We start from the raw sequence: 10,557 nt of genomic DNA, 5'->3' as shown, positions 1-10,557 counted from the left end.
CAAGTTACGTATTTGCTATGTACTTTATCCCATCACGAATTTTATTAACAACAACATCAATCAGTTTCAAACCAGCTTGAACAATGAGATTCACAATATGTCCGCAACATCTAATTTGGAAAAAAGCCCCATCACATAAAAGAGCCCTGTTTGCCCGAAAACGACTTTTAATAGAAGAAACCATAACATCATTATAAGAAGCATTATCCAAAGTAATGCTGAAAATTTTCTTGTCTATTTTCCATTGAGCTAAGCACAAAACAAGTTCGTCTGCGATATTTAAACCATCATAAGGAGGGGTCAAGGCTCTAAATCTGATTATTCTTTTTTGTAATTTCCAGTCACTATTAATCCAATGGGCTGTAACACAAATATATTCATCAATTGTATGCTCAGATTTCCAATTATCAGAAGTTAGGCATATCCGACCTGGGGCTTTAGCCAACTCTTCTATGACATGCTCTCTTTCTTTTGTATAATAACGCAAAACATCTCTCGTGGCTGTTTGTCTACTTATATTTTTATAGTTGGGACTTGCAATACTCATCAAATATCTAAACCCTGGTTCTTCAACTGTTCTAAAAGAATGCTTACCACATGCAAGGAAAATTGAAATAGCTCTACGACATTCTTCTTCATCATACTTATAATTCTTGATGAGTGACCCACCACTTGCAGTTGGCTGACTTGCTATTGTATATTGTCTAATATCTTTGTTATGTTTTTTAAGACAGCCTTGTAAATGGCGTCTCAAATGAGATGTTCCACTAGAGGATTTAGCAGATAGAATGCCCTTACAGTGGTTGCATTGTGCCTTTATTAGCTCTTTGTCCTCGCATTCAAGTTTTGTCATATCACTCCACACCTTTGATGTAGTAGCTTTTTGACGCTTGGAAGCATTTTCATACTCAGTATACCCATCATCCACATTTATGGGAGCATTTGAACTTTCCATTGTCAATTCCTATAATAATATAAAGTGTTAAAATGAATAAGAGTACTGGAAAATATACAAAAGCACAATTTGACTTTTCTAAATTAATTTGTTACACAATGAACTTAATCATTAGGACCCAAAAAACCTATGTGTGCCTATATATTGTGTATATATATAGCAGAGCACTAATGAAAAACAAATATATATAAAAAAGAATTAAATTAGAGAAAATAATAATAAACATTATTTGAACTATGAATGTGATTGGTGTAGCTTTGAGTTGTAAAGAACAAGGAGATTAATCCAATTCGTTAAGTTTCAAGCATTGGTTTCTTCAAATTTCATTCTGTAAAAATAAAAGTTTCAGTTGATGGTTTTCATGGCAAGGCAATAGTCCTCCAGCAATGCACTTTGAAGCATTCCCAAAGTCAATTTAAGAAAAGAAAAAAAAATCACCAAATCACACTACACAAAATTCAAAAGGAGGAGACTTTCTCCAAAATCACAATAAAAAATCCCAACTCACAGATAAAGCTTAACATTAGAATCCAATCCATATGAAACCCTAATAAATGGAGAAGATTTATTATGGTTGAACAAAGAAATAAATTAAGCAAATCTCTGGAGAACTCTAATTCCCAAATTAAAAGTTGGTTATGAAACCTTAAATCGATCATCAAAAGAAGAAAAAACTTACTTTGCACTTTCAAATTTGAACTTGACACTCTTCTGGCCTTAGGAAGTTCTTCCTCCGGTTGAGATCCAAGAACCCTCTTGATTTGTGAAGATTGGAAGCTTTTTAGTGGATTTTGAGAAACTTCATGGATGTGGTTTAGAAGAGAGACTGGCGGCTAGCCCTAAACCAAAGGAGAGAAGCATTAGATTTTATATTTTCAAGATAAGAATATTTAATTTTATTAATATCTAATATATTTATATTATATTTATAACTAAAACCACAGCTTGCCCGTTACGCTTCTTGCTTCTCTTTAGTAATATATATATATATATATATATATTAATATCTAATATATTTATATTATATTTATAACTAAAATCACAGCCTGCGTTACTTTTCTTGCTTCTCTTTAGTAACTCACACATATATATAATTAATAAATATATTATATATTCGGGCCGGGCCGGGTCGGGCTCGGGCTTAAAACCATAAACCCGGGACCCGGCCCATTTTTAAAATGGGCTGTTTTTCTTGTCCAAGGCCCGGTCATCGGGCCTCATATATGTGTCCAAGCCCTCCCATTTTTCGGGTGGGTCTTCGGGCTCGGGCGGGTAGTCCGGCCCTTGGACAGGTCTAATGCTTACCAACCCTAAGGGCATGTAAGAAAGTGGTGATAATATCACATATTTACATGTAGCGTTTAGGTCTCAGGTAATTGCTTTTATGAGTCATAATTATGTTGAAATACATTGTACTATTTTGAATAAAATAAAAAGGGGAGATAAAAATAAAAAGAGATAATTTAATAAAAATAATACTCCAAATAAGAGTAAAAAAAAACATAATAGAATAATGAAAAATTATCTTATTCTAAATAAAAAAGGAAAAAGAATTTTAGAAAAAGAATTTTTGAAATTCAGTCAATTTTTAAATTAAAAAAAATCCTAACGGATAGTAATTAAAAAAACAAAATACGTCAATTTTAAAAAAATCATCTACGTCATGAATTAAAAAAAAATTGTTACGTGAGAAAATATTAAAGAAGAGAGATTTAAAAAAAATAATTTAAAATAAAATAAAATTAGATTTTTCCTAAGTGACAGAGGGGCTGGTTAAAAAAAACAAGGAGAACCAAAACAAGAGAAAAAAAAAAGCAGAGGAAATTCTAATAGAGAGTTGAGAGGAGAAGATATAGAGCTGAAAAATAAATATTAAAGGAAAGGGTGACACAGTGTTAGGATAGATATAAAAAAAAAAACACTTGCATAACAATGTTCACCTCCATCATGTAGTGGGTCCCAATTCTTCATCATTTTTAAATTTTTAATGTTCATTCCACGTAGAGGTGGGCACGGGCCGCCCCAAAACCAAAATTTTCAGATCAGACTGGGCAAAAACCCAACCACTGAAATGTAATTTGCTTTTTAATATTTATTTGAAAAAAATTATATATAGATAGATATAGGATATAGATCAAAAATATTTTTACATATATATTTAATTTATAAAAAATTAAGAGACCATATAATAAATTAAAAATTATATAAATCAATTAGTAAAATATCAAAGTATCAAACAATAAATTTTCATAAATATTTTTTTTTAAAATAATTATTTTGTTAATCGCTCTTTCTACCATAAGACTAAGTCCCTACATATGCACACTCTTAAATTCTCTTAAATAACAGACTCTTTATTTGTCACATACAGATAGTTATCAAACCCTGACTCGCCCGGCTGTTCGACCGGTCGACCCATGACCCGTGATTGAAACCGGGTCCGGGTCTCTAATTAGACCCGGACATGTAATCAACCCGTGCAGACTCGTGTGACCCGTACAAACTCGTAAGTGACCCGTACGGGTTTCAATCGACCCAAGGGTTAATGCTTGTTTATAAAATGACATTTTCATCCTTTAATTTTTAGTAACTTTTTGTTATGTATCGATTGAGTTGGTTTGATTAAATTTGAAATTTCACTATGGATTCATATGATATCGTGTTGTGTTTTGTTATGTATGGAATATTTGAATGAGTTTGATATTAGGTTGAATCATATGTCACGTAGAGTTTGAATTTTGAAATTTTTATTATGTATCGGTTTTAACTTTTTATGCTTTGTCATGTATTTTTTTACAATTTATTTTTTTGTCCCTTCAAATTATTTATTTGATAACAAATAATAAATAAATGTTATATATTATTATACAATTAAAAACTAATTTATAATTTTAAAAAAATAATATTTAAAAATAATTTTATTAACCCTAAGATTGACCCGAATGACCCGGCTGGTTGAACCGACTGACCCGAGACCCAAGCCTAGACCCGGGTCGATGTCCGGGCCTGTTTTGATAACATTGGTCACATATATATTAGATTGTTTTTCAATTTATAAAATAAAAAAATAAAAATTACAAAAAATTGTTTTTAAATTATGCATATATCAATTTATAAAAAAAATTATTAGTAATAAAAATAATATCTTTGAATAATGGTTAACACTATATTATTTTGATTTGTAACTTTTTTCAATGACAATATGATAAGCACAATAATAACCCTATAGTTAGAGACCAAAGTGAAATCTAGAGCCAACTATAATTATAATAAATAAATAAGTTGATGATAACTTCAATTTAAAATAAGAATACTATTTGATATATACATTTTATTGCACTTAAAAAGGGGGGCTAATAATTTAATTTAATAGATAAATAAATTAAAAAAGTAGTTTTTTTTATCCTTTTTAAAATTATTTTGATATGTCTTGAAAATTTTTAAGTTATTATAAATTATTTTAAATTTTTTGTTGTTTGGGATTAAATTTAAAAAATATTTTGCAACTTCTTTATATTTATTTATGTTTTATATTAAATGTCACACCCACCCCTTCTACCGAGGTAAATGTGGCACCCATCAGTTAAAAATTCCTTTTTAACTGGAAACCTGACACCTCTCGTAAAACCAAATCGACTTACAAATTACAATTTACAACTTTACACCAACTCGCAGGATTCAAATACGTAAATACAACAAATATATTAACTCAAATTTCATGGAGACAACCGCTACAAGATCACGATACCAACAAATATAAAGAAAAAGTATGGGACCCATCGCAGCTCTTGGACTTAACCCTCGACTAGCTCTAAACTTGAACAGTAATCTAGGGTCTTGCTCCTCGCAGCTACAAAGACATCTCAGTTGGTCAGAGTGGGCTTAATAATTTCAAATATTTAAATACAAGATATATAAAGTATATAAATACCAACTTCTCAAATAATTTTTTTCCAACTTTTTCCAAAAATACCGTAATTCTAGCAAAAATACATTTTTTTTAAAGAACTTTTGAAACATAAATTCATCACAAATCAATATCAAATCAATTTTCTAGGAAAATCCAAATTGTCGTGAGAGACCCGCCTCCTAAGAGCGGTACAATGGGCTCGCCCCTCATCACAACCCAAAATAACAAGTAATATAAAAACCATTCTCAATTCCACAGCCTGGAAAACTCTCCCCCACTTAGCCGCCGTCGCGACTAGGTTGGGAGCCGCCAAGGTCTTCATAACCTCGACGTCGGGCTCCACCGGGTCCCTGTAGGGGCGACTCCCGGATCCCGACGATCATCCAATCGTGGCTCTACGCCTCCCACCGATCCGACAAATCAACACTCAGTCCACCACGCCACCTCTAAAGGTCGGCCCGTGGGGGACCCACTATCGCAGTAGTCGGGCTTTTAGCCCGTCACCATCCAAACCAACATGTAGACGCAAAGAACAATACAAACTCAGATAAATCATAACATATGGTCCTTATCCAGACAAACATTCACAAGACGATACACGATAATACCAAGAAAGTCCAAATATAAAAATACCATTCCTATGCCGAGAATGAAAACCATCCCACAAATATTGCTCGGAAAATATTTTAATACACGCATACGATTTCACAAATCATTCCAAATCAAAAGCATATATAACCATCCAAAAAAATAAATTCATGAACCGAATAATTAAATCACATATACATGTATTTATACTATTTATAAATACGTATAATTATACTGAAAATTGATGTATCAATACGATTGTCGTGAACATCAACTGCAAGTAAATATACATATATTTTAACCTTATACGTAAATTAAACATGATAAAATGAAATACTTAAATAATTATTTCCAAAAATACTAGTTATTAAACAATTATTTCAAAATAATAATAATTAATCAATTAAATAATAGCCACTACCAACTCACCTCGGTGTCCTTGGGTTCCTTGCTAGACCTCGAACTCCTTCCCAAGACCGAACAACACCCTAATAGTTAATAATAATATAAAAAAATAAATAACACATTTAAACCCAAAAATAAAAATACTATAAACAATAATAGACTCTCTATTGGGCCCACTCACTCCAATCGGTTAAAATCCAACCTCGCACAGTCCAACCTGCCTTCAATCGCATTTAAACCAAATTTCAATTTAGATCTAAAACACGCCTAAACCAATCTGAACCAATCTCAATTCCATCGAACCAAGCTCAATTGCACTGAACCAAGCTTTAATTCCACTGAACCAAACTCAATCAAACTGAACCAGCTTGAACCAACTCAATTCTTATTCAAAAATCCATTGAACCAACTTGGTTCAGTCCAAAAACCCTTAACCCAAAAATCAACTGAACCAAACCCAACCTCATCTCAACTTGATTTGATCAAGCCCAACTCAACCAAATCAACTCAACTCAACCAACCAAATCAATTCAACTTGGTTTGATCAAATCAAATCAATTGGACTAACTCAACCCATTTCAATCCAACAATCATCATTAACACCTTAATCATCATAATCATCAATTTAATTAACTAAACCAAATTTTTAATCTCGTGCTACAAAGAACGCTACAAGAAACCGAAAAATCTCATCCTCCATTTTAAACAAAAAATTCAACTCAAATACAAGATTTTTTTTCCAAACAACTTCAAGATTCATCATCAATCAACAATAAACCACGCTTTTACCATTCAAAACCAAGTTTAAACTCATAAAAAAACAAGTTTAAGATTTAGCATGGTTGCTCAAGTTCATTTCAACCAAATATCATGCATTATTTCAACCAAATAAAAACTCTTACCAAGCAAAGAAACACTCCCTACGAACTTTCTCCCAAGATTCTCCAAGCTCCAAACTCCTTCAAGTCCTCCCATTTTCCTTTTCATTTTCATTTTTTTCATTTTTTTAATCTCTCCCTGCTATCAGAAGCGGTATGAATGAGAAGGAGATGAAGAAGACCATCAACTCTAGATTTTTTTCTCCAACTTATGATTCAGCTGAAATTCAATTTCAGTCCCTAGAAATATAATTTCTTACAAAAGAGTCCCTGAAAAACTCACAAATAGTCCCTGAATTATGAAATAGTATTCTCAAAAGGTCCTTTAAAATTATCCAATGGTCCCTGAAGTATAACACAATATTTCAAAAAAGGTCCCTACCGCCTTACCTTTCAGTCCTTGGTTTCCGAAATATTTTATATCAATCCTTTTTCTATTACTCTTTAACCCAAAAATCTTTTAAAAACTTTTACACTTAAGTCCTTGTTCTGTCCACTTGGGGTTTCTCAACAAGATTACTCTGTAGAAAAATTCTTACTGTAACTGTAGTAATACTCCCAATATATTTTCCAACAGTATATCTAAAGGTTCGTAGTATTACAATCCTTCTCTTAAGAAAAATTTCGTCCTCGAAATTTCCTTAGTACGTATAAACTCGATATCATCGAATTTCATTACTTGTTCCAAGACCGCTCTCTTGTTCCAAACTGCTCAACAAGAATAACAATCATCGTATTAGGATGTCCAAGTATCTCAGCGATGATCAAAGTGAAGTCGATTCCTCTTATACGGTGTTATACACTGTGATACAAAGACTCTTTCCTACAGTGTTTCTCCCGGCTTCCTCACTTCCAAAACTCATACAATAAAAATAATCTTGTATTTTCCACAATCCGTAAGAAAAGCAACTTCTTATTCACAAGTAGGAATACACCATACTGGAAATACACAGGTAGAATTCAAACATCTCAAGCACACAAACGATAATACAAACATGATTATTCTACTATTCACAAGTCCTCATACGCCTCATCGAACCTCATCCTTGTTCTACGGTTTCTCGCGGTTCAACCTTTCCCTTGCCCATCGCTCAACCGCCGCACCATAGTTAAGGATCGCACTGGGCATCATCATATCGCCGCAAACTCCCTCGAAACTCCATACCTCCTTCTCAATTCCGCATACGACTCGCCTCAGGGTGAAAACGCTCCATGTAAATATTTTTTTCACTCAAGCAACTATAGAGCTAAAATCTCCGGTATTCATGGTTACCACATAACGAGCTTCTGGGGACATAAACATCACCATCGCTTGTTCTTGGTTACCGTGTGCAATAATAGAACGAGAAGATGCTGAGGCAACAAGAGTAGAGCTAGAGGGTACTTGAGCAGCAATATTGGTTTCCATCTCTTCTTCCCTCTTTCGCTCCTCCTCTCTCCTTCTCTGCTCCTCCACTCTCTTCTCTGCTCTTCTTCCTCTCTCTCAAGCTCTTCCGGAAATATCTCTCTACTCTTTCTCTATTATACCTGGAGGAGGTCCTCGCCTCACTCGCCCTCAAACGCCTTGGTTCCATTACTCAAAAATCCTTAAGACACTCAAAAATTCCACTCGATGAAAAAAATGCAAGTCCGATCTTCTCCTCTATTTAAACACAACTAAACTACACTTAGAGGAGTCGGCCATAATTCATCCAAAGTCCGACAAATCAAACTCGAATCAATGTCACATCATAACACACCTTTTTAAGAATCAATGTAAAAGGTGATAAAGAAGATCGGTTACTCACTGGGCTAATCTCCATATTCTTAAGCAGTGTATGTCCAAAGTATCTTTCAAATCAAACTGCAGAATCATCGTGTGCCATCAACAAAGAGAATGCCAAATACCCTTCTTTGGCAACTTTAAGTTAACTTATTTTTGGATAAAAACCAATTCCAATAAATATCTCAACCCGTGATCGGGATCACGATAGCATCGCTCACTCTCGCCTCAAATATCAAAACCTACTATCGCCTCTCATTCCAAATATGCAACTTAGGTTTTAACCAGATTGGAGACTCTTAATACTTCTATTGGGCCCTTAACTTTCTGTCTAATCCCTACTAAACCTCTAAGTCTAGACATGATGTCACACCCACCCCTTCTACCGAGGTAAATGTGGCACCCATCAGTTAAAATTCCCTTTTAACTGGAAACTGACACCCTGCTTTAAACAAAATCAGACCTACAAATCACAATTTACAACTTCACACCAAGTACAGGGTTCAAATACGTAAATACAATAAATACAATATCTCAAATTATGGGTACAACCGCTACAAGATCACAACACCAATAACAATAAAGAAAGAAAGGGGGACCCACTGCAATCCTCGGACTCAACCCCCGACTAGCGCTATACTCAATCGAGCAATCAAGGGTCCCGCTCCTGCAGACTACAAAGACATTCAGGTTGGTCGGTAGTGGCTTAATAATTTTAAATACTTAAATCAGATATATATAAAATATATAAATACCAACCCGCTCAAATAATTTTCCAATTTTTTTCCAAAAATACCGAATTCTAGCAAAAATACATTTTTTTAAAGAACTCTCGAAACATAAATTCAACATAGATCAACATCAATTTGATTTTCTCGGAAAAACACAAATTTCAGTGAGAGACCCGCCTCATCACGATTCAAAAAAATAACATAAATCTCAAATTCAAAATACAAATGAATACCCAACACTCACCCTAACGATAACATGGTCTAGAAAAACTCTCTAAACCTTCGCCGTGGCAGCGGCTAGGTTCGGGAGCCGTCAAGGAACTCATGTCCTTAACGTTGACCCATCGGTTCACCCGGTCGGTGACCCCGGCTACCCGATGAATATCCGATCGTGGCTCTACGCTCCCACCGAACCGGCCCTCGTAGTAATCAACACCCGGGTCCACCACGCCACCTCTAAAGGTCGGCCCGTGGGGACCCACTATCGCGATGAGTCGGGCCTTAGCCCGTCACCATCAAAAACCATCAAGTAAATACAACAATAATACCATCTCGTATAAATCATAACACGGGGATCCTTTTCCGGGACAAGTATTCACATCACGGAAATAACCATTATTTTCCACAAAGCCAATGCCAAAAAGTATAACAATGCATAATGCCGAGTAAAGCCCGGATCCATCGATACCATTCCTATACCGGGAATGAAAACCAATTCTACTAACAATGCTCGATAAAACATCTTTAATATGCTCACATGATTTCGTAAATCACTCCAAATCAAAGCATATATACCCATCAAAAAAATAAATACATGAACCGAATAATTAAATCACATATACATGTATTTTTACTATTCACAAATACGTATAATTATACAAAACGAATGTATCAATACGGTTATCATGAACATCAATGGCAAACAAATATACGTATATTTCAACTATATATGGAATCAAACATGATAAAATGAAATACTTAAACATTTATTTCCAAAAATACTAGCCATTAAACAATTATTTCAAAAATAATAATAATTAATCAATTATTTAAAAATAATAGCCACTACCAACTCACTCGGTGTCCTTGGGTTCCTTGCTAGACACTGGAACTCCTCCCAAGCCTAATCAACACCTAAGTAGGATAACATAATAAAAAAATAAATAAATACGACAACTAAAAACATAATTTATCCCAATAGAAAATACAAGAAATCAATAACTGACTCTCTAATTGGCCCACTCACTCCAATCGGTTCAAACCTGACATTGTATAACCAAATTGGTCTCCAATTACAATTAAGCCAACTCAATTTGGGCTAGACCATT

The sequence above is a fragment of the Dioscorea cayenensis genome, chromosome 12, assembly GCF_009730915.1.
Source record: "Dioscorea cayenensis subsp. rotundata cultivar TDr96_F1 chromosome 12, TDr96_F1_v2_PseudoChromosome.rev07_lg8_w22 25.fasta, whole genome shotgun sequence".
Lineage (NCBI taxonomy): Eukaryota > Viridiplantae > Streptophyta > Magnoliopsida > Dioscoreales > Dioscoreaceae > Dioscorea > Dioscorea cayenensis.
Note: the sequence above shows the minus strand (reverse complement) of the source record.